This window comes from Grus americana, chromosome 1, assembly GCF_028858705.1.
Source record: "Grus americana isolate bGruAme1 chromosome 1, bGruAme1.mat, whole genome shotgun sequence".
Classification (NCBI taxonomy): Eukaryota; Metazoa; Chordata; class Aves; order Gruiformes; family Gruidae; genus Grus; species Grus americana.
The window spans coordinates 82,232,267-82,256,922 of record NC_072852.1 but is presented as its reverse complement, the minus strand read 5'-3'; the positions used below and the strand labels follow the sequence as shown (position 1 = coordinate 82,256,922).

The 24,656-nt window shown below is 43.1% G+C and overlaps 1 protein-coding gene across 2 annotated transcripts in view; it reads right to left on the bottom strand.

Annotated features, from left to right (window-relative positions):
• Nucleotides 1-23,604, bottom strand: part of FAR2 (fatty acyl-CoA reductase 2) — a 149,065-nt gene extending 125,461 nt beyond the window's left edge. The window contains exon 1 of one of the 2 annotated variants that reach the window (XM_054813409.1): nucleotides 23,491-23,604. The gene's annotated coding sequence lies outside the window, so the exon portion shown is untranslated. Of the gene's footprint in view, nucleotides 1-22,805; nucleotides 22,928-23,490 lie in introns of those variants that run through there. The other variant, XM_054813410.1, reaches the window with a different exon arrangement.
• Between the last annotated feature and the right edge of the window lie 1,052 nt (nucleotides 23,605-24,656).

The following is a 24,656-nucleotide window of genomic DNA, read 5'->3' as shown; positions in this document are numbered from 1 at the left end:
AAGGACAAGAAATTTTGCATATATATATATATAATTTCCTCTACAATATTTTTTTTGAGAAGTCTTCCAAAGTTCCCAACTGGCAGGTTAACAAATCAAGCATGCTATAGACTGTACCCAACATAACAGCATACCACTTATTAGTGTAAAACTAAACCTAAATAGAAAAAAATTCATCATCAGTTTAACTCTGTTTCCAGTGGAAGAACACAGCAGAAGCAAAGGGGTGAGCAGCAGCAAGCTTATCTCAGGAAGGCTGGCAAAGGCCTTGGGGCATGAAGTGGAAGGATGTTAGCTCAGCACTAATAACAGCTCACACAAGCAAAAGATGAGAAAAAAAAAAGTGGCCAAAAAAATAAAAGGCAATTCACATGGGGATAAAGCCCTAAATCTGTTAAAATGGGTGCTGGTGGTCTGTGGTTACAGTAGTACTTAATTCCCACAGGTTCAGCTGCTCTACCGAAATCATAGCATCCCTTAGCCAGCTTGGCAACACCTTCTTTCTCCTAGAAATGAATGTCCTTTAATTATTTCTGGGCATATTGCCAATAGTCTTCAAGACAGGTGACATTATACACAGCTGCTGTAAATGCTCTATAACTATCTGTTAGGATGGCTTTCCACTTCAAATATTATTTTCTGCACTCATTTCTTTTAATGGAAATAATGCACCTGAGTTCCTTACATCTAGAATCCATGCTGGAGCAGAACTTTTTAAGCTTTCTACGAGCACAAGGAGTTTAAAAAAAATAATTACAGAACAGACTCTGTTGTTAGGAAACCCCTTCAAAACAATTACAGAGAAATTTCAAAACTCCTCTTTGGCATATATTTTCTCTTTGCTTGACTGCACTTCACAAACTACAAATTGGTTTAATTTTATTGGCCTCATATCTGAAAAATCATTGCTAGACTTTCAGAATGAATGAGCTAGTAAGAGAATTACCAAGGACGTAATACATGTCATAACATAGCAAGGAATAATTCAGGATGACCTCATTAAATCCATGATTTTGGAAACTTTTCCTGTTCAGGACAGTATCCAAAGCACATCTTTCAAATGGAAACAAATTATAAAGTTCTAAAAGGTTATCACTTCAAAGAGACTTAGAACTCTATGTATCTGTTTAGCCAATAGGACTTTACCTGAATATGAATCACAGGTGTAGACAGAAGACACAGAATATTCAAAAGCCCAAGATGCCTAAACATGAAATACTAATAAATAAAATATAATGCTGTCTTCAAGTCCTATGATAATTCACACTTTAAATGAACTTCAGCATCTTTGCACTTCACCATCAGATATAGACCACAAGTACCTGCTCAAGTCTGCATGAAAAGAACACCATTGACACTCTAAATGGTTGTTGTGCATTCCCCCTTATAGTCCTTTCTTTTCCTGCTGATGAATGCCTGTCTGCTTTCTCTTAAAGGAAACTTGTCAGACAGCAAAATCAAGATGTTCCAAAACATTTCATTTCACTTGGGCTGTGGCAAATAGTCAAAACAAAGATTACATCACCACATGCCAGTAAAAATTTGCAACTACAAATCATTACACTCAATGATTTATTTTTTCTTTAATGAAAAAGAAAATGCAAATAAATTGTTTTGTAAATCAAAACACTACATATTAGATGTGAAAGTTCTTGGAACAGAGAATAAACAATCCCTTCTCAAAAAAACTCCCAACAAAACAAAACCCTCAGGAGATGCTTGCATACAGGATTGCTAGATCTTAACTTTAAAGTTCACCATGACTGTGTTGAAACACATGACTCCAGGAGCTGTAAGATTTATTAAGATGAAATCAGCAGCAGCTAAGTGGTGTTTATTAGAAAATAAAATTGCACAATGCCTACAATCTCACACTAGAAGCCATAGAAAATTAGTCTGGTTTGAAACGTTAACTACCCAGACCGAATTTGCTAAAAGGTGTTTTAGACCTATACTACTTTAATCTGAAGTTTATACATTATTGTCGCATGAGGCTGAGTAAAACTTGTTAAATATCCCTTTCCATCTTTGGCAATGTTCAAAGGACAAGCTCAAAATGAAAAATGAGGAAAACGAGGGGTTGGATGAAGAGTGATAAATTAAGATTCTTGCCCATGTATGAACCAGTTGGTAACAACTAGCTTTTCTCATTCCCTTCTACATCTAACATGTAGGAAACCAAAGTCTAGGGTGCAAAAGAGCACTTGACTGCATACCAACAAAAATTCAGTGGTTTTTATAGTATTAGCTTTGAGCTAACACCAACAAGGCAAAGTACACTGTGCTTAAAGGCAACAAGGTGCTTAAGTTTCCTTAAACCAAATATCAAAATGAAAACCACACCGAGTTCAGCTGTCCCTTGTCATGACCTTCTTGGGTCAGTTGTGATTGTATTTTGCACCAAGGAATAACCCAGAAGATAAAATAAGCTACATTTTCTGACATGCTTTTTACCCATAGCATAACAATTTTTGCAATAAATGAATTGTTATGTGATTTCAGTGGCTGCTTCTTCTCAACTAAATAAAAACCACAAACTTTGCCTTGCTTATAAGCAAAATGAATTGACAGCTGACGCATGGAGAAAGTTGCACAGTATTTAAGAACCAGTCGACACCATCCAACACAGATTGGTTTCAGTCATAGCTAACTATCTGTTACATACAGACTATGCTTGAATTATGGTATTCTTGGCCTTAGCAATACCAGAACAATCCTTGCAGTAGTGATTTTGTTGAATAGCCAGTTCCTGGACTCCCTGATTACATGTGAATTCTGCTTATATAGCCTCAATTACTGCAGCGAGAAGACTAAAGATCATCAATTCAAACAGATTTGCTCATTTGTCCTATTGTTTTTTTTATTCAGTACTTTCTCATTGTTTTTGAGGACGTGATTTATGTTTCCTGAATAGCCGAGCCTGGCAAAACTGGTGCCACTTGAGGATAACAAAATCCAAGAAGAATCATGCTTAAAGCTAAATCAAAATGTCTATGAGTCAGGCACGGAGGAAGAGTTCCAAGGTTATGTGCTCCCAACTCATCTGCTTGGTTTATAGGCTTCATTAAACAAAGCAAAATTTACAGTGGACAAATTTAAAAAGAAAAGTGATAGTTTACTGCCCAGTTGGATTTACACGGCACTTGATACACTTCTTTAAGCTAGAAAATGAAGCATTTTCAAGAGCTTTTAAAAAAAACCTAAGTACAGTTGACAGGTTTAATACCTGAACGAAAGCCATTTACTCGAGTTACTTAATAAAATCGCATCCAGCATTCCCCTTCCAGTTTGCAGCACACAGCATCTGGCATTTGGAGGAAATGCAATGGGGTTTTGAGGCATTGAATCTATCCATTTAACTAACAGGTAGGACAGTACACTCCCTTTACTGAGCTTTTGAATTATTCTGGGTCACAAAAACAAGCCGCCTGCCTTCACAATTATGAGATTTAATTAGACCATAGACTCTAATAATGAAAACCAAAGGCAGTTTTGCCTTCAAACTTTGCCAAATTGTGTTTCTGCAGCTCGTTGCACTTGCAGCGTGCAGACTGACTCCATGTTGTGGTAGGAAGCCACGGAAATGCAGATTGCTGGTCTAATAATGCTTTGTGGTTCAGGCTTTTGCTGTTGCTTAGCAGTTATGAAAACAATCCACTTGACAAGGTCAGAATTCATAACCAAGAAATGTGTCGAGCAGAGCAAAAGCTACATATACAGCCCTATCTTTTGAAGTATGAGCCAAGGACTTAGAAAGAACATTGCCATAGTCATGATATTAAAGTTAGAAACATTGTAATCTCTAGTAGGAAATCAGACCAAACATTGACACTCATTTGTTTCCCTAAAACATCCTCCATTGTTGCACAAAAAAGATTTCTGTAGCCTGGGTATCAAGTTCTCTGCAGCTGCATTAAGTTTTCAGATCATGAAGAAAGTGAGCGTTCAACGCCCAACATCACACAGGTAGGCTTTGCTGGGAGGCGAAACCTGGCTAGCAGCACAGTCCAGTCTAACGATGCCTCTCCAGCTCCATCAACTCTTGCCATCAGGTGTAGCCTGGAGTCAGAGAAGCCATCCAGAAATACAAAATTTTAGGGAAGAGAGACCAATGCACTGAGGTTTACCCATAAAGCACGACACTTGACAGACCTGTGTGATGGGTGGCTCACTGCCTTTGGGACTCACTTTTAGGTATGTTTCTGCACATAGAAAGTTTTGCCTACAAATGCCACGTTATACTATGTAATCCCATGCTGGTGTTTATATAATATTTCCATTATGAACAGTGTTCCAAATGCGGAGCTGACTGTACGCTGAACATACGTATTAAGTCCACGCTGACTCCTGTGATAAATAGCTTGCAACCAGCTTAACTACGAGATTTAGAGACACTGGTGTTCCCACCAAGATTCTGACGACTCTCGGATGTCCGCACGGTTCTGCCGCTAACCACACAGCAACCAGCTTTGTTTTAAGCATTTTCAGGTTCCAAAATACATCTGTGCAATGTGATGCTCCCTGATGATAAAGCATTAGCCGTTATGCCACACTCTGTCTCCTTCTCTCCAGAGACGCAAGTGATTTTACTTCTACTCTACATGTTTTCACAGCATAACAACAGTCTTTTTCTTCCTTATGGTCTAGGATGCCAAGCACAGAGAGAGAGAGAGGTATTACTGGGGCTCTTTTCCCAGAGCAATTTCAGGAAAGGAGCAACTAAGTCACAGCCTGAGGTTTGGATGAGTCTGTTCTCAATAACTCATCGAAAAGAGAGAGGGGTGGGATCATATTAACAGTGTCACTTTGGTACAAGGGGCCCAGGAACACTTCTTCTTACCTATAATATGTAGACAAAGGTCCTTCAGTAAACTGTATCCATGTCCCAGCTTGAAAGCCTTGAATCTTTCAAATAAAATGCAGTCCAAAGCCTAAGTACAAAGTGGAATTTAAAACAGTCCAAACCAACAAGCCACCTATTACAAGACAAACAGGAGCAAGAAATCCAGGTAATGCTACAATTTATTTCTAAGGCATGTGCCTATCATTTGTTACTCCAAACCCTGCTGGGAGTTACTGGCTGGGCCCCTCAGAGGTTTCAGGAAACCGCAGCTCATCTCCAAGTGATTCAAAGAGAACTACACAGCCCCAAACAGGTTTATGCAGCTTCTAGGTCAAATTGTGATTGCATGCGATTGCAGTCCTACCTTAGCTGCTGTCACTCCGTATTTTTTAAATTCATTTCATAAATGCTCTTGCATAATGTACGAGGTTTAATCAGAATTAGGTTTGTATATTCTAATTTCTAGGGGCTTGGGGGTTTATACGCATAGTCTAACAACCAGATTCAGATTCGCTGTCTCTAGTCAAGCAGAGTTCACATTCAGGAAGCATATTCAAGATGATAGGTAAAAGGTGTATTAGGGACAAGAGTGCAGAGTCACAGCAAACAGTAGGAGAGGCAGCACAGATGAACTCGCAAACCCAGCCAAGTGCAGGCTGATGTCTGCTCAAGTGACTGAGCTGCTCCCAGCTCTGACTTGCTGAAAGACACTTGCCTGGATGTAGTACCAGACCAGATATAGCCCCAAGCTATTACAGCCCCCGGACCATGCTGCAGGAGGTCCTGAATTTTGCTGGTTGAACTTACTAGTCCCCACTAAAGGCTGACGACATACGTGTCAATACAAACCAACTGGAAATCTCCATTTTGCCCCTCACCCACTCCGTTCCCATGCCTCATCATATGGAAACTCCCCAGCTGGCAGAAAGCTCTTGGCTCAGACTGCAGGGGAAAGCTGCAGAGCTGCTTTTGGGCTAGCACTGGCCCTGGGCATCGAAGAGATGCCTGAGCGTTGCACTGCAATGAGTTAGCACACATGGGAACCAGCATGCCTCTGTGGCATGGTTTATCTGAAATGGAAAGTCGAATAATGCAGTCTTCAGAGAGGGTTGTTTCACTGCACTATTTGTATTGCCACTGCAATACTGAAGGCCACGAGAAAACAGATACTTCTCAGCAAAGTCATCACTGCCCAGGCCTAAATAAGAACATCGGGAAGCCCCAGTGAAGATCAGCAGAACAAATCTAATCTCTCGGTGCTGATTTGGTTCCCATGTTCTCTATTCAGACAGCTCTTGTGTATACACTTACTCCCTGGTTGCTGCTTCTACTTCTGCATTGAAAACAAATATGAACATACACATCCTCCTATTACACAAATCATGAGATTTAAGTTTTCAAGATATTCCACATGTAAATAATTTCCTTTTTTCATATTTGTCTCCTCAGAGATCTGGACTAGGTCCTAATTATCCTCTTGTGAAAATTTATCCAGAAGAGGCAGAGACATTCCCACCAAGAATCTTTCCAGTAAAACTGCCACAGTGAATGCTGATGGTTAAACTAAGCTGCAACAAATGTATTAAATCCTGAGAGTGAAAAACTGTGTTTACATCTGTCAACAGCTTCCTGAAAAACTGATACAGGAAATTGCCTAAAAATAAAATTATTTTCTTGAAATAATAATCCAGGTTTGGTGGGAGATGAATAGGAAAAGCAAGTATTTATTTCATTTGACATTAGAGTGTTCATTGCTAAATACAGATATAATTTACCGTATATAAGATCAATGGCAACTTTTGTAATTACAGTCATGGGTTGGAGGGAAGTGTTGCTATAGCAATACCAGCCATAGGAAGGAAATCCACATCTACTCAGAGCATTATTTCTACATATCATTATTTTTTATGGTGTAGCACTCTAGCAAAAAAGGGTGCAGTAAATCAATAACAATGCCTATTTTAAGCACATAGGAGTAGTAAGGAAAAGTATTTCACAGAAACACACTGAACAAGGAAATGAAAGACCATGACTGCACGTTAAGGAAGGTTCTGTTTGTTTTAGTTACTTGAATGTTGTTCCTTGAATCAGCTTACATCAGGTAAAGTCAAGAGCTGAAATCCAGGCTTTCGCAAACTGACTCCTCCTGGATTCAGAATATAAAATGTTTCAATTGGGTTTGGTTTTTTTTTTTTTTCCCTTCTCTGTTCTCTGTGTAATCCCAAGCAACCTAAATGAGATCTGATACCCTTAAACTGGTTGACTCCCAGCAACCGCAGGTTTGCAAGGTTTCTTGGCTCAGGCATTAAGTCAAGCAAATAAAACTTGTTTGGGACTGGAATAAGCCCCGAAGTGATATAGCCACATTTGCATGGCCTTACCCCTGATGCAGCTGGCGTTGGTGTTAATCTGGGAGTCAGATAAACCACAAAGGATGACCAACATATGACAGCAATACCTTTTCCCGGCCAGCCCCAAGGGAGGGCTGGTGCCCAGGGCACACTCTGTGACATTCCCACCCACTGGCTTCTGGGAATGGGACTTTGGCTGCAGGTTTGGGGAACCGGGACTTTGGGTGTTTCTTTCTTTCTTGTGCAAAGGTTGACCCCATTTTGTCTGGCTCCACTCCTAGCCTGGATGACTGATAAAATCATACTCCCAATTATCCTGGCTTTTAGTTCACTATTTTTCCCCTTTCCATAAGCTGGCTCCTTCAATTAAATGTTGCAGCGCTCACAACTGCAGTCAGATTTAAAAGAAAGAATCAACTCAATTGAAAACAAACTAACAATCGCCAACACTGATCTGTGAAACCAGATCTATTATGATCCTGACAACTGATTTTCTGCTCTCTTTCTCTTTCTTATTTTTGACAAATTAGTTTGAACAACAGATTTACAAACATTTCTACAGCTTCTAGCACACCTAAGAAGAGAGAAGGAATGGCTAAAATAGAAGTAATTCTCAACATATAGTAAGTCAAGTGAAATACAAATTACTTGGATTCCTATGGTCACGTGAACATTCTGGGTTTTTCCAAAGGCAAGTCAAAAGAGCAGAAAATTTTAAAATGGCTAAGCAATATAAAACCACACAAAATCATATAAAGACGTCTTGTACATGGATACAATTCAAGCTGATGGTAGGGAGGAAGTCTTTGTAGAAGAGGGGCTTCCATTGTCCATTCCAGATCCACCATTGTGGACATACAAATGTCACAACCTTACAAATTCCGCATTGCACAGCGTTGCTGTCCTGGGCAGACTCTAACTTCTTTGAAGTCAGAATCACAGAAAAGCTGGTTGGAAGAGACCTCTGCAGATCAACAGTTCAACTCTCTGCCTGAAGAGGGACTGTCGCCAATGCTAGATCAGGTCATCCACAACTTGGCCCAGGTGAATCTTGAAAACCTCCAAGGAAAGATTCCACCACCTCTCTGGGTGACAGGTTAAAAGTCCTGTGCTACTCCCTGGTGAGAAACTTTTTTCCTAATGGCCAGTCTGAACTTCTCAAGCTGCAACTACTGACAGTTATCCCTTGTTTTTAAAATCTGCCACTAATAAGAGTTCAGCTCCATAGTTATTTTAACTCCTCTTCAAGCAGTTACAGGCTTCTATGAGATTGCCCCTTAGCCTCTCTTTTTGGTCAGATTAAACCAGCCCAACTCCCTCAACCTCTCCTTATAGCTTATGGATCCCATGGCTCAAATCACCTCAGTAGTCCTCTGTTGTATCCTCCCTCCATTTTTTAAACGTTGTCCTTTTCATGTGAGGAACCTCAAACTGACTGGAGAAGTACAGTACTCAACAGTGCTGAGAAGGATAACTTCTCCTGATCTGCTGGCCATACTTTTAATGTAGACCGTTATGCTGTTTCCCTTATTTGCAATAAAAACGCATCACTGGCTCATTTTCAACTTGGCAGCAACCACAATATCCCATCGCTTTCCCACAGATGTTCTGTTCAGCCAGTTGTTTCCCAGCCTGTATTGTTGCATGGAGTTAATGCACACAGGCACAAAACTTCATGATTAGTCTCACTGAACTTCATGAGGCTTCTGTTGGCCCAAAGCTCAGATTTCACAAGATCCAGCTGAACTGAATTTCTACTATTTGGTGTATTAAACTCTCTCTCCTGCCAATTTAATGTGATCTATGACTTTTCTCAGGGTGCACTCTGTCTCACCATCTAAGTAATTAACAGAGATGCAACAGTATTGGCCCAGTCCCTCACAGGCCACTTGTTACTTGTCTCTAATGAGACACTGAGCTATTGAAGATTATGCTTTGAACCCAGATATCCACACAATTTTAAATCAATCTAACAATCTGTATCTCCAGACCATACCTCCACAGCTTCCTCAGTGAGAGATAACAACAAAACCTCACTGAAGTCAAAGTGAGGAAATGCTTTATGTACGGATGTTCCCACATCTACATAGTCATTTAATTGCAAAAGGCACTCAGGTTGGTCAAGTATGACTTGCCCTTGGTACATCTGGGTCAACTGTTCTTGATTACCTTCTCATCCTTCTCACATTGAGAAACAAATTCCCTGAGGACATAATACATAATATTTTCAGGCCTATAATTCCCTGAATTCTCATTCTTACTTTTGTTAAAGATGGGTATAATGACAGCTTTTCCTTAATCTTCAGGGACCTCCCTGCCATCTTTTTTCATAGAAAACAATTGCAATTACATCATCTATATTTTTCAGCATCCTAGCATAAATCCCATCCAACCTGATGGATTTGAATATAACCAGCTTTTCCAAGTAGTTCTGCAGAGTAAAATATTCTTTGTTTCCAGTGCAGCACTGCTTAATTAGGTTCTCCAAGGCAATCTTTGCTTTTGTAAAAAATCATATTTGGAATAGGAATTTATCCTGCCTCTTGCTCGGTGGGCCATGTTGCAAGACTGGTCATCTCTTTCCTGCACACTCGATTCCACACTGCTTGGGCTCTGAGAACACAGGAGTTATCCTCACCTCGCTCTTATAAAATAGGAAAGCACTCTACCCCCTGACCTTAATGAGCAGCCATCTAGCAAAAAGTACTTCTCACAAGGAGCCAGTGATATTGGAAAGAAGAGAACCCAAATCTTCTGACCACTAAACCTCTAAATACTGATTAAGGGAGAAGAGCAGAGAGTTGAGAAACACCCACAGCACAAAAAGAAAACTTTTGACTCTACCTTAACAGTATCTCCAAAATAACTGGAGGAATGAAGAAAAAGAATAACTCACCTTTCTGACACATGACCTTATACTTGCTTAACAGGACTAAACTTACTAGATTCCATTTGGATTCTGCTAGGATGTGGTTCCTTCAGGGGAAGGAGGGAGACCCAGCAAGAGTCCCCTTCACTGACCTATGATCTGCTGCAGACTTGTCACTACTTGCTTCTGAGTTGAGAAACAAGAGGACCCAAATGTTCTCTCATAGCACAGCTTCCAGGGGTCTTCAGACAAACCCCACGGTGCTGTTGCCAACTCTCAGTGCTAAGTTAGAACAAAAGAAGGCAAGACATTTCCACCATAGGCAGTTTTTAAACACTAGTCCCATGTCATATGTGTTAATACAATGCATTCATACTGCGTTAATCTCATTTTCATTGTTAAAAGTGAAGTGGGAAACACAACTGCAAAGCACTATCTTGCCCCCTCTTCATTCAGCGTATGGCGCACTGGCAGACCTCTGTATCTGATTTGAAATCTACCACATTTACCTAATTTCCACATACCTTGTACCACGGATTACAACTTGTGTCCTTTGCCATGCTTCCTTTGCTTTCAAGTACTAATGCCACACTATTACAAGGAAAACGCACATCTCCAATGAGTGTATGAGTAAACACAAAGTGCAGATGCAAGAGACTTACTATACCAATAAAATCGACATGTTCTGGCAGAAAACATTTTCAGGATGATAGAGACCACTTCACCTGTTGCCCAGCATATTTTGTTCTCATATCATGCAGTTCTGGTGGAGATGTATTAGTGTAATTTCGATGTTTATCCTAAGACATTAGAACATATGCTCCCTTGCTAACACCATACCAGATATTTATTTGCAATATATTAAAGAGATGATTTAAATGAAGAAATATTCAACACAAAAAAGTGGCTTCTACAGTTGTAGGTTTACAACTTATGAATAGGAATACAAAGAAAACAGAAAGTTGACATATTTTATCTTAATTTTTCAGTCCTATTCTTTCAGAATTTGCTTTTTAAAGAAAAGAAGGTAAATTTCCATAAAATATGGAAAACGTGGCATTTTAAAAAGATAAGGCAATGAAGTATGACCTTTTTGTCACAGAATTAGAATTATCCTTAATGTATTTTCCTGGCTTTAATTTTCCTCAACCTTCAAAACAAGTTTCAAATAGATTCGATACCGCTATTAGTGCAAGTGAAAAGTTCTGGTTTGGTAAGATTTTTGCACTACGCTGTACAGAATAAAAAACCAACTACTCATGGGACACCCTAATGAAAATTCTATAATTAATTTAAAGAAAGTTGCTGCTGCCAATTACGAGCACTTTAGATTAAAAGTATTCCAGACAGGATATTTTGGGCATTATGTTTTGCACGACAGGACACAAGGATGCACATAGCAGATAAGAATTTCAAAGGCAGACAAAGAGAAAAAAGGAGTGCAAAGAGGTGTCCATTTTATTTTATAAATGAGTCAGCAGTACGGGGTGATGATATTTATACAAAGCTACATGGAGCAAAGCACCAAATGCTGTCAGTGCTACTCTAGAGTGAAAATATAGACAACACGCTGAAAAAAGTATATGTTTAGAGTAAAAATACATGTAAGGACTTGCATGCATCACATGAAAAATAACCCTATTGTCTTGATTATTTCCAGCTATCAGACATAACAAATTTAGCTTACTCTTGTTCCCCACAAGACAAGATACAAGTTTCCTGCTATATATCTAGGAATGCTAGGAGACCTACTTCTATAATTCCACTTTTTATAGCACTTTAGGGGCTCACAGTCACAATCACATTAGTCACATTAGGTGTAGGCGTATGCGGAAAATAAGAGAACTACTCTCTTTGAAGGTACCCTGTCATTTAATGAAACATAGCTTTACTTTTACAGTATTGTGACTGTTTTAACATTTTGAACACATGAACCTTAGATCAGAGACAAGTTCCTATGAAGGGCTCCGAATCACCTTACTTCATCTCCCAGAACAAGAGTTACGCAGGTTGCCATGGAAATTAAATGTTAGTGACAAGCAGAGTACTTGGGTTTTGATAAATGCAAATTATGTTGTTTCAGAAGGCAAGAACCTTCCCATTTTCAAGGATGCAATCTACAGTCAGCGATGGAAACTCTGGCATTGCGTATTATTTTTCATTTTTCAACATGACTATCCAATTTTCAAGGTGAAACACTGATAGTTAGGTGTGCCAGCCTATAACCTTTAAGCCTGGAAGTTTAAAATCATATTTAACTTCAAGAGCAAAGCAGAAGCAGTCACAAAGCAACCTGTTCTCCTACATACGTCACCATCCTGGTCCGGGGGAAATCCAGCCTTTCAGAAAAGACAACAGAAACATGTTCAGTATTAATGCAACTTCAGCCTGTTTATGATTCACCAGCAGAAAGGTGGCTATTGAAACACAACCATTTATTACCTGAAAACCAAAGCTGCTGTAAATGTAACATTAACAGGCAAGAGGTTTCCGAGAAGAACCTTAGAAGATGCCCCTCCCCTCCAAGTGGTGTACTATGAGCAGCTAATGCATCTGTATGCTGTGATTGACTTGCTGTCTAGTTTTGCATAGGTGGTTGGTTCAACAGTACTACTCTGTTGGTAGAGTCCAGAGACCTCATCTTTAAATATGGGATGTTACCACATCATCTGAGAAGCATATAGTTCCATCTGACCCCTGACTTGCTTGCTGGGAATTCTTTGTGGGCAAGTTCATCAGCAGTAAGCAATGCCTAATCAGTTCTTGAAAAACCTTGAGCTAGTGTATTGGGTTTGCGTGGCAAGGTTGTGGTAGCAGGGGGGGCTGCAGGGGTGGCTTCTGTGAGAAGCTGCTAGAAGCTCCCCCTGTGTCTGACAGAGCTAATGCCAGCCGGCTCCAAGATGGACCCGCCCCTGGCCAAGGCCAAGCCAATCAGCGCCTCTGTGATAACATAGTTAAGAAGGGACAAACCAGTTAGTGAGAGCTTTTGCAGCCAGAGAGAGGAGTGAGAAGATGCAAGAAACTCTGCAGACACCCAGGTCAGTGCAGAAGGAGGGGGAGGAGGTGCTCCAGGCGCCGGAGCAGAGATCCCCCCTGCAGCCCGTGGTGAAGACCATGGTGAAGCAGGCTGTCCCCCTGCAGCCCATGGAGGGAGGATGAGGGGGTGTAGAGATTCCACCTGCAGCCCATGGAGGACCCCACGCCGGAGCAGGTGGAGGCACCTGAAGGAGGCTGTGGCCCGTGGGAAGCCCACGCTGGAGCAAGCTCCTGGCAGGACCTGTGGACCCGTGGAGAGAGGAGCCCGCGCCAGGGCAGGTTTGCTGGCAGGACTTGTGACCCCGTGGGGACCCCACGCCGGAGCAGTCTGCTCCTGAAGGTCTGCACCCCGTGGGAGAGACTGACGTTGGAGAAGTTTGTGAAGGACTGTCTCCCGTGAGAGGGACTCCATGCTGGAGCAGGGGTACGATGAGAGGAGCCCTCCCCCTGAGGACAAAGAAGCGGCAGAAACACCGTGTGATGAACTGACCGTAACCCCCATTCCCCGTCCCCCTGTGCCTCTGGGGGGGTGGAGGTTGAAGCTGGGAGTGAAGTTGAGCCCGGGAAGATGGGAGGGGTGGGGGGAGGTGTTTTAAGAGTTGATTTCATTTCTCATTCCTCTACTCCGTTTTGCTTGGTCATAAATTAGATGAATTTTCTCTCTAAGTTCAGTCTGTTTTGCTCGTGACGGTAATTAGTGAGCTATCTCTCCCTGTCCTTATCTTGACCCACAGGCGTTTCGTTATGCCTTTTCTCCCCTGTCTAGTGAAGGAGGGGAGTGAGAGAGTGGCTCTAGTGGGCACCTGGCCCCCAGCCAGGGTCAACCCACCACAGCTAGCCAAAGCGATAGGCTTTCCACTGGTAGACAATTCAATGTTACCCTCTGCAGATAAACAGTTGCCTGTATCTCGGTTGTATATAGTCCAATAACAAATATTTAACAGAAGAAAATGTGGGACCAAAACATTTGACGCCCCATGCAAGGAGCATTCCAGTACCAGGAACTGAACATCCCTTCTTCACATATCAACTGACTTGGATCCTGTAGCAAACAGCAGTGCACGGGATTTGAGCCAGGTGCCTGTAAAGCACTCATTTTAGCATAAATCAAGACAGCTTCAGAACATGGTGGAGATGGGTTAAATTCTTTTCTGAGCCGCAGGGATTAATACAGAGCTAGCAGTTTGCCCGATGCTACGTAGCAATGAAGGGTCAGCGATAGGCCAAAATGACGGTGAAGTGACACATCTTAGGCATGAAATCAGTCTTTACGGACACAGATTCCTTATCTCCTCTCTCAGCTTAGTGACAGCAGAATGATGCAAAGGAACAAAACAAAATGCCTGGGAGAAAACACAGTGATTAGGAAATAGGGGAGGTGAAAGAAAAAATATTAACTGAGAGATGCATCAAGATCCAACATTTCCCATCAAATCAATATATTGTTTAGGATGCCCTGAAACCTTGATTCAAGTATAATAGAAACCCACAGGCTGCTTTGAGGATACACAGGACAAGGCAGCAGTCACTGAACATAAACATAAGAATGAAGAAAAATTAAAGCTACAGCTAGACAGTGTTATGGCAAAAGTTACTGGTTATCTGCAGAACCTTGAAGGTTTTCCACTGAGTTGACAGGTTTGACTACTGCATAGAGGTGCAAGATTTGATGGTTGTTTAGATACATACATAAAGGCATGGCATAAACACCCTGGAACCTCTGGGCTCCTTGCCCTCTCCTCTCTGCAGAGTGTCATCAAGTTTATTTCAGATGCAAAGAAAGGCACAAAAAAAAGTGTGGAGGGGATCACTGACATTTTGTTCCATACTAGGAGTGTATTAGCTTAGTCAGTTTGCTCTGGAGTATCTAATAAAGATAGCAGCAATGAGGGCTTGAAGGAGGTCACCAGTAGAAGACAGTGTCATTCAGTGTCTGTAACATCTCGATCTGGGATTTCACTTCCTCCCGCAGATGGCAAACTGAAGGGCTCCATAGGGAAGTACAAGCAGAACCACATCAAAGCAATAACGTACATTACTGGAGAACGGATCATAGGGCACATAAAGAGCTAGGCTGAGAAATTCCAGTTGCAGTCACAGGAATAAGGTGGAATTTACTGCATGCAACATTAGACTACATGACTATCAGAGCTCCAGGTTTGCATAAACAGATCTGTTGTCAGAAAAGCAAGCAAATGGTTTCTTTGCAGTCTGCAGGATCAGATATACAGCGGTGAGGTTGCAGTTATATGAAGTGAGGGTTAACTAAGGGTATAACTCTGTCACATTCAATTTAGAAATGTGAATACATGAGAGTTTGGGTCTTATTAATGGCCTGGGGACCAACAGTCTCAGTCTCTTCAAAAATTTTTCATCCAACAAAGGAGTTTGGTGCTTTACCGCAATGACATTCAATTCAATAGCCAAAGGAAATCTAGAAGCAGTCCTGGACTGTGACATTCCCCTTGACTTAAAGCTAGAAGCAATGAATAAGCTGATGTCAGTGCATGCAATAGAAGTTTTGCTAAGGGCTCCTTCTGCAACAAAATTTCACCCTCAAAATTGTCCTTAAAATTAAGTTTAAGCAGAATCATGCCATCCATTTCAGACCAGCTGATAACAAAAATAAGTCCCATTGACAACACTGTGAGCATGTACAACATCAGAAAGTGTTTTATTTTGGGCAGCCAAGTCCTTTTTCCCTCTCTCTCTCCCCCTCCCCCTCACAATGGAGCACTTCTGTCATCTCCTAGATGAGCTATGGGCATATAATGGGGGAATTTCAGAAGAAACTTACTTATTTTGATACTTAAAGAGAAAGATTTTTAATACTAATGCCCAATAAGACTGCGTGTTTGTGAATAAGCAATGACAGGTGGTAAAAGCAGATGGTTTTGAAAAGATTTGCGGCAGTCCCTGGCTCTGCTGTCCTAGCGGCTCCGCAGGATACTGGCAAGAGAAGCAGTTCCCCTCCTCTTCTTTCCTTGCCTCACTCGAGAAAACCAGCAGCAGCCGACCTCGCTGGCTGCCACAAAGCCAGGATAGGACCGGCGAAGCTCGCTCACTCACGTTCTTCACCCCACCTCCAAAGTGCTTCTGCCTCGCTGCAGAAGCCCAGCCAAGCGCAATACAGGCTAACTAGACGGACGGTCATCTGAGAGCAGCCACAAAACCACCTCTGCGTTTGCTGGTCCCAAACAGGAACAGAGCAGGCAGAGCTCCTGGTTACAGCAGTTATTCACCACAGATCTTGACTGCTTTGCTTCTGGGAGTTGCTGCTGAAGGTGTTACTTCTGACCACACCAGAGGAGGGTATCTACGAGTGAGCATCACTGAACACTCCCGTGCTGAATCCAGGCACAAACACCTGCCTTCCTCTGCTGATAGCCCTGGCTCTTGTTTCTGAAGGCCTTGGTGATGAAGGAGGCATCTCAGAAAGGAGGCACCTCAGATGCTTCAACCCTGCATAACCAAGCAAACTTTCACAAATGGTGAATAACCCTGTGTCATTAGTCATAGAGTGATACTGCAATGGGGAGCAAAGCTCAGAGAACCATAATTATTCACATTATAGCTCAAAACAGACAGAGCAGGCAAAAAAATTATTTCATATGTCAACGAGAGCAGTAACAGAAAAGCATATTTCCAAATGAGTGTTGTGTGTTTGGCCAAAACAGTGCTGATTGCTGCAGTTACAACCTTCTCCAAGTTAGTGTTATTTGTGCTTAGGGAGCAAAGACCCACTACTAATGAGAAAACGGTGCTAGCTTCAGGCTGTCGTTTTCTGCACCCTGCATCAGCTGTAGCACACCACTAGTTAAAGTCAGTTGTAACTCTCTTTTGCAATATCACAGTACACCTATAAAGATGACTCAGGCAACTTCATATACCACCAATCAATCATTAAATGGTACCACCTTTGGCTACTATCAAACCCATTTGTATAGCCCATTGTTAACTCCACAGTACACTCATCTCAAAGAGCCTTTTAGAACACTGCTGTGCTCTGTTAATACCTACACATTTTGTGAATAAATTAAGAATTTCTCTTTCAAGATCTGCTAAGGTGTATTGTTGGAACTACTCTCCTGTACTACAGCACCTTTTCTATGTAGCATCTCTGCTTTTCAGATTTTCCTCAGACATAGGTCTGATTGACTCAATGTCAACATAACACTTATTCTTGTTTTCCATTTCTTTAAAGAGTGTTAAGTGTATAGCTTTGTAAGAATCTTTTCCTTATTGTTCGTCTAGAGCGTTGTTTACAAAACTGCAATCAATTTACATTTTTATAATTTTGCTCACAGTAACAAGGTAGTTTCTGAAGGAATATTCTAGAGACAGTTGTGACACTACAGTGTAATTATATTCAGCATCCCCTAAATAAGAAAAGACCCCCCCGAACCATCTACAGCAAAATAAATCCACATTCTTTACACAAAATCAGGGAATCTTTCTTTCCTTCAATCAACGGGTTTTATGGTTGCTTTCAGGAAGGTAAATAAAAAAAAGGAGTTGTCAATCCAGCTGGCGCCAATTTTATAAGGCATTGCAGAAACAGTTGTGAAAACTGAGTTTGCTATAAAGGTGGACACAAGCCATTTGAACCTGGAATCACAACCATTTGTTTCCAGAGAACACCCCATAGAAAAATTGCCTCTCACCTTTGGGCACAAAGGATCTGGGCTTGGATAAGACAAGACTGAAAGACAGCTTTAGAAATTTAATTATAAGCATCCAGGTTTGTGACCAGTCCTGCCATTCTTGCACCCATTAAGTGGTCACTAAGTTTTGTATTTGTTCTGTTAACCTCACAGGACCACTTACTGCTTCTCAAAACAGATATAGGTGATGGATACTGGCATAATGGGTTAAAAATGAAATGAAGTATGAGGAGATCCTATAATATGCATCTCTTAAGGGCACAGCTGCTCCACAATTACTTTCAGCAAGGAGAAAACATTGGAGTTAAAGACAATGGTGTATTTTTGTGGCACAAGGTATCTTCTTCTGTGAGCATGGGTAGAAGAACAGAGCCCTATGCAACTTCCAGTCACTTGAAACTACCAAAGCATAGGTACACACGAAACACATGTACAAGCAACTCTTGCAAAACACAGCTAATATAAGCTTACAACTGAACACAATTATAGTCGAATTACAGGTATTTTTGCCAAACCTTCAATATGCCTTATGCTTTAACAAAAACGAATGTAGCCAGAGAGCTGAGGGAGAGGGGATTTCCGGTTTCCAGTAATTACCAATATAACATTAATAATATGCCTACACACAAGATCGTACTATTGACTATTTCACTGTGTAAAGAGCTAATTAGCTGTAATTTTAACACTGTATATCACCCAAAGACAACTACATTTTCTAAAGGAAGCCTGAAAGCACTATTTAGATGAGAATTAAAAAAAAAAAAGACAAAAAACCCCAGACAAAACATCTACCTCAGATGTTGTTAAAAAAGCCATGAGGCTTACCATTCAGAAATTGAATGGACAAAATATAATAAAAGACAAAGCATCAGCTGTAGTATATTATTTGCAGTGATAAAAATAATGAAAATGAACTCATGCCAGACACAGCTGCGTATAAAGAGGGCTGAGATGCTACAAGTGCATGGTGACCCATGGTGGTACTATCCAGCAGTCCATGGGGACTGATTCACAGAAGTCCAGAAGACCTCACAAGAGAGAGCAAACTAGGGAAATGCTCCCCCATGACTGCTCCCTGTGGCTACGACCATCCAGTACTGAGAAATTGTTATTGTCAGAGCAACAAAGAACTCGCATGACAAACACGGGCTTTGTCAGCATGGGCCATGGGCAAACACAGAGCAGAAAAAAGAGAGACTGTAGCTGAAGTAGTCTGCAATTTAAATATAGGATAGGCAGACTTAGAAGCAACAGGAGTGGTGGTGAGGGTATAAATCAGGTCAGTGGCAGAACTGACCCCAAACCTAAATTCAGAGCTCAACATCCCGAGCAAAGAGAGGCAATTTTTTAGCATGCCTGAGTAACGCCCCACCTCCTTCAAGAATACACGTATTTAAAACAACTTTTTGTCCTTCAAGTTTCCTCTCATTCACTCAGCTCATCAGGCCCTTGAAGTGTATGTCTACATGAGCCAAACCCAATCTGGAAGCCATGCAAAAGTGTTAACGCGCACCGAGTGAGCTCATTAGGTTACAGGTCCATCATCATTTTAATTTGGTCCAAATGGGATTCCTACCAAGTGCAATGAGGATCAGCCCGCTCTTCCCTCAAGTGCACGTCTCTGCTGACTCCTTGGTGCATTTTAGTCACGCATTGAGTCAGAACCAGGAACTCATCCAGCTGAAAACCAGGCCAACAGCAACAAGAGCAGATTTGCATTTGGCCACAAGCGATAGTACCAGCTACAAGCGAGAGATCAGGAATGCATCGCCAGAGGTGAGGCAGGCAGGCTGACCCTTTGGCAGCAGCCCACATTTGTGGCAAATTTAAATGATTGCTGAACTGCAGCCTTTGCCTTGCAGAGAGGCAAATTTTGGTTAGCTCCAGCACAGCTTCATGTCAATACAGGTGAACAGCTCCTGGACAAGGACCACCTTTGTGTAACAGCTTGTTGAGTCAGGGAAGTGAACGTGCTTCAGGTGACACTTATTCCTACATATGTCTAGAGATGCCTAACTCTTGCCATGACCTACCGCTAATAACTTAGATAATGTTAATCTCACTGAACAGAAGTGCAATATTTAAAATTTCATTTCTTAAGCCTTCTTTGTGAACCCAGGACCCTTAGGGAATAAGAATGCAATGATTTTTAATAGTAATAATGGCACAATAATGCAGCTACAGAATAATGCTAACGTTATACACTGCAGCAATTATCCCCAACATTTTCCGACAAACACACCAAACCAAAAAATATAGTAAGATAAGCAATAGTCCCCAGCTGAGCCAAGCACTCAGTGGTAGAGTTTCCCCAAACCCACTGAGTTACTCTCTACTGCCCTTCACCTTCTATGAACTACTCAGATCTGTGGTATCACACACCCCCACCCCCCAAAAAAAAGGGAGGCAGGTCTCTCCTCCCTTTCCCATTTCAAAAAATGGGCTTTTTTCTCCTTTCTATGCCCTTTTTTACATGATCTGTCCCTTGTATAGATCAAAATTACTCGTCATTGGGGGAAAAAAAAAAAAAAAGACAAATTGATCGGAATTAGGAGCTTCCTACATGGAATGTAAGGAAGAAAAATTGGATTTTTTTTTCCCCAATGGCAGTCTAATGCTGCAGACTACCCCAACAGAGCAAGGATCTACACTCTGCCACTGAAAATCATCAGTATCCAAGAGATTTCTGAAGCATTGGCCACTCATTCATGTTCCTCTACTGTACGATGCAGACCAAATGGCAGTCTCTGTGCCTCTGGTCATGTTACCCACATTCCCTGCCACAGTCCTTCTCCCCTGTCATTACTCATGATCTCCCTGCCAGCACCCCCACACCTCCCCAACCCGCCCATCCGCCCCCCCCCCCCCCCCCCCCCCCCCCCCCCCCGAGATCCAGGTCTGTCAGATCTAAACTGAGTTCCGGGAAAGCACAGGAAGTTTATCACTCAAAGCTGCCTCCACAACACAGCCGCTAACTTTGTGTCTCTGTTAACAGGCCATTCCCTACTACTTTTCTGGCAGTCTATCTCTAGATTCTTCTTTTTTTTTTTTTTTCTCAGCTGACATGCTTTGGGTTTTATTTACTCAGGCTTTGCTTACATGGTCTTCAAGATATTTTAAAACTACATCTCCCCACCACTAATGTAAACAAGCCTTAATAGGGATTAGAATTGAAACCCAAATTGGCAGAACTGAAGAATTTGCAGCTTTGTTACAGTATCAGATGCATCCTCAAACATCCTCTAAATATAGTAAAAGGCTGGCCTAAATCTGCTATTGCTTCATGTTTAATTCAGATATCTTTGAATGAGTGCATCTCCTTCCCCCCCCAAATTTTCTATTCTCATCATCTATGTATTGAAGTTTATGGTGACTTTAACTTAGACAAACATCCCAAAACACAAAGGAAGTGTTTTAAAAACTTGTTTCTACAAAACTATAGTTTGTCAGAGGGAGAGAACACAATAGATTTGGAAATTAAAGCACTGCATTGTAACAGGGATTTTACAACTTCTCTAAAGCAGCTATCAGTGTAATTTTTAAACTATGCAGTTACTTTAAAGAGAAGATGAGTACATTATAGAGTAATGAACAGAACTTTCCTATTCAAGAACATTACAAGTAAGCAGGAGATGATGATGCTTTTGATACAGTAGGTGCAAATGAAAACAAACTCCAGTAGCAGATCTCTGAACTGCCATCAGCTTCTTATCAAGTGGAGATGAAGGTTGCCAGAATGCCAGCACATGCAGAAAGTTACACTCTAAAGTAATATGCCAAAGCAATGTGAGCTTTGGTATTAAAAGCTTCTGAAAGGCCATGCATTTTGTTACACCTTTGGGATCAATAGTGCCATTTTACTCTTATATTAATACAAATTCAAGTGAACCAAGATTAGAACAGATATGGATTTTGGAGTACATTTTTCTAGCCTAGTAACGACCTTCATAGATAGCAAAATCTCAGTCTAAATGAAGATGTAAAACTGGTCTTTTGACTGAATTTATAGTGCAATATTTCTGGGTGAAGCAACTCCCATTTAGTTTTACTGCTTCCCATTGCAAGATAATGGTCTGTCACTACTTATTTGTCTCTCTAGTTATGCCCTTAAAAGGCTCCGAGGCAAACACGTAAAAGCAAATTGTTCCGAGTAAGAACATTACAGTAAAGGACTGTATAAGACACGACAAGGTCACGTGTCTCAAGTTTCTAGAAAACCGAGGATATCCACACAGGATCCTGCAACAAAATTTGGGTTAAATCTTTGTGGTGCCATGTGGGTGGGCGGGCAGGCAGCAGGGGTATCCAGTAGTTTCCCAATCGAGAGATGGAAAACAGCACCAAGGCTCAGAATAAGGAGCCCTCCTCATAAGATTAAATCTCTATTGCTGTCTAATACTACACTTCTTTTTTAAAAAATGTATGGGCCCAATAGGAGGGAAAACAAAAAGGCAAACCTCCCCTAAAATTATATTGCATCGTCTTACATTTTTTTACAGCATCGCACTGAAGATTACTCCTATCCGGAGGAAACCCAGCTGTGAAACTGAGCAGAAGCCGCTCACCACATCCTCTCCTCATTCACAGGGTGGCACTCCGGATTGAACTGTCCCAAGGAGAAGCCGAAGCGCCGGCTGGGCTGGGGCCGCCGCTCCCCCCGGGGGCACCGCCCGGTGCCGGGGGTCCGGTCCGGTCCCACCCGGCCCCGCACGGCTCCCCGCTGCCCCGGGTCGGGGCTTGCTCCCGGCCTGCGGTACCTGCCCGGCACGACCCGACCCAGCCCCGGCGGAGTCTCCCGCCATCGCGGCAGCCGCGGGTGCTGCAGCCGGCCCGGCCCCGCCGCCCCCGGCCGGCTCCCCCTGCCGCCTTCCTCGCCTCCTGGGCATCATCCCTCCACGGCGTCGCCTCGTCCTCCTCTCTCCACACCCCCATTTTCTGTTGTTGTTGGTTTTTTTTGTTTTTTTTTTTTTTTTTTGGGGGGGGGGTGTTCGGTTGGGGTTTTTTTTGCGCTTCCCTTCCAATATCCCCCAGTGGGTTGTTACCTTCAGTTACCGGTTTTCCGACCAATTCCTGTCTCCAAACCGCTGCCCCCACCTTCCCTAGCACACAAGCAACTCCCGGCAAATTAAAGGAGGAGGAAAAGAGAAAGAAAGAAAAAAAGAAAGAAAAAAATTACAAACCTCCCCCTCTGGCTCTGGTACTATATATGCGGCCGGGGGAGGGAGGAGCAGCGCCTTCCCCTCCGCCGCCTCTCGCACCGAGCGGCTGCGCGTACCCGGGGAGGAGGCTGTCTGCCCGGGGATGCGAACCAGCTCAGGCCGCCCGTGCGCGGTCCCTCTCCTTCACCTTGCCCGGCCCTGCTTTCCGGGCGGCCGAGCTCAGGCTAAACGGCGAGCGGCGTGGCTCTGCAGCGGGAGCCGCTAGGCACGCCAAGCCCACCGGGGGCGGGGGAGAGGGGCCATCCCCGACAGGACTCGGCCCCGCGTCGTCCCTCCCCGCCTCAGGCCGTCCCTTCTCCCCCGGTCCCCGCCGTTGCCGGCATCGCCCAGCAGCAGTGAGGCAAAGCCACGTTTCGCTGCCCCCTCCCTGCGCAGCCTGCCTCCGCCGCTCCCCCCGTTAGCCGTGCCGCAGGGTACCCGGGCACGCCGCCGCAGCAGCAGCAGCCCTCGGAGGAAGTCAGAAGAGCAAGCGAGAAAAGGCTCTCCCCCGCAGCGCTCCTCTCCTTACCGGGGTGGCGGGGCTCCTCTACCGGCGCGGCCGCCTCCGGGCTCCCCGGGGCGCTGGGGCCGGGGCGGCGCGCAGGAGGCGAGCTGCGGCGGCTCCTCAGCGCCTCCCCGAGCCCCTTCCCTGCCCCCGTCCTCCCCCCGCCTCCGCCTGCCACGGGAGAGCGGCAGCGGTAGGGGTGAGCGGGCAGCCGGGGCTTTGCGGGAAGGAGAGGGCTGGGCTGCAGCCCCCACACGCGTCCGGGAGCTGAAAGGAGACGGCCGGGGAAGGCGGGGGAGCCGACAGCCTTCTAAATCCACGACGAAGGGGCAGGGCAAGTGGTCCCTCGGGTGTCCTCCAAGGTTATTACATCTCCTTCTCTCTTCAGCTTAAAACAGAATTTACCTCTGTGGTTGAAATGATCAGGAAGAATGTTGTACACAGAAACAGAGTTATAAATTCGGCATATTAAGTTAGTTACACAATTTGTCTTACAATCATTAGGAAAAAAACGAGATGTGCAGCATACCTACTCGGTCAAGAGTATTAATTTTCTCAGTTTGGCTATGGAAGATACACCCTTAGAAAGATCTTTTCAACCCAACATAAGAATCAGCAAGATGCGACGCTTTTATATCGTCTTATTACACATATAGTATGTACAAGCATTAATTAATTTTACAAGTCTGTGTTTATCTAATTACTATCTCCAATTTCTTAGTGCTGAAAAAAAGCCCGCCCCAGAGGTTGGGTAAGATGCCCACTGATGACTGAACCAGTATCAGAACTGTCAGCAGAACTCCACACACAAGGGGATTAGGTACTACACCCACAGTTGCACTTCTCCAGCCTCTAGCTCCTTTCTCGAGAAGCTTAAAGGCTGCAAGTGCCTGCCATTTCCACATGAGAGCTCCCTGCACATGTGTGCTTGCACGCCTGGGCACTAGTAGTTAAAACTAAGACTAGGTGGAGTGTCCAAAGCCTTCCCATTTTCACCTCATTCTGGCTAGTGTCTTTACAGTACATGTTCCACTACCCTTAATGTGACACAAGGGTATAGGGCTCTAAGACCATTGTGGACCATGAAAGTCCAAATTGCCCAAGACACAAGATCTATGTCAACTGCTCTCCACACTACACCTACAGAGTTGGAGTAGGGTTATATATGTGGTGTCAGATAGAGCCATTTA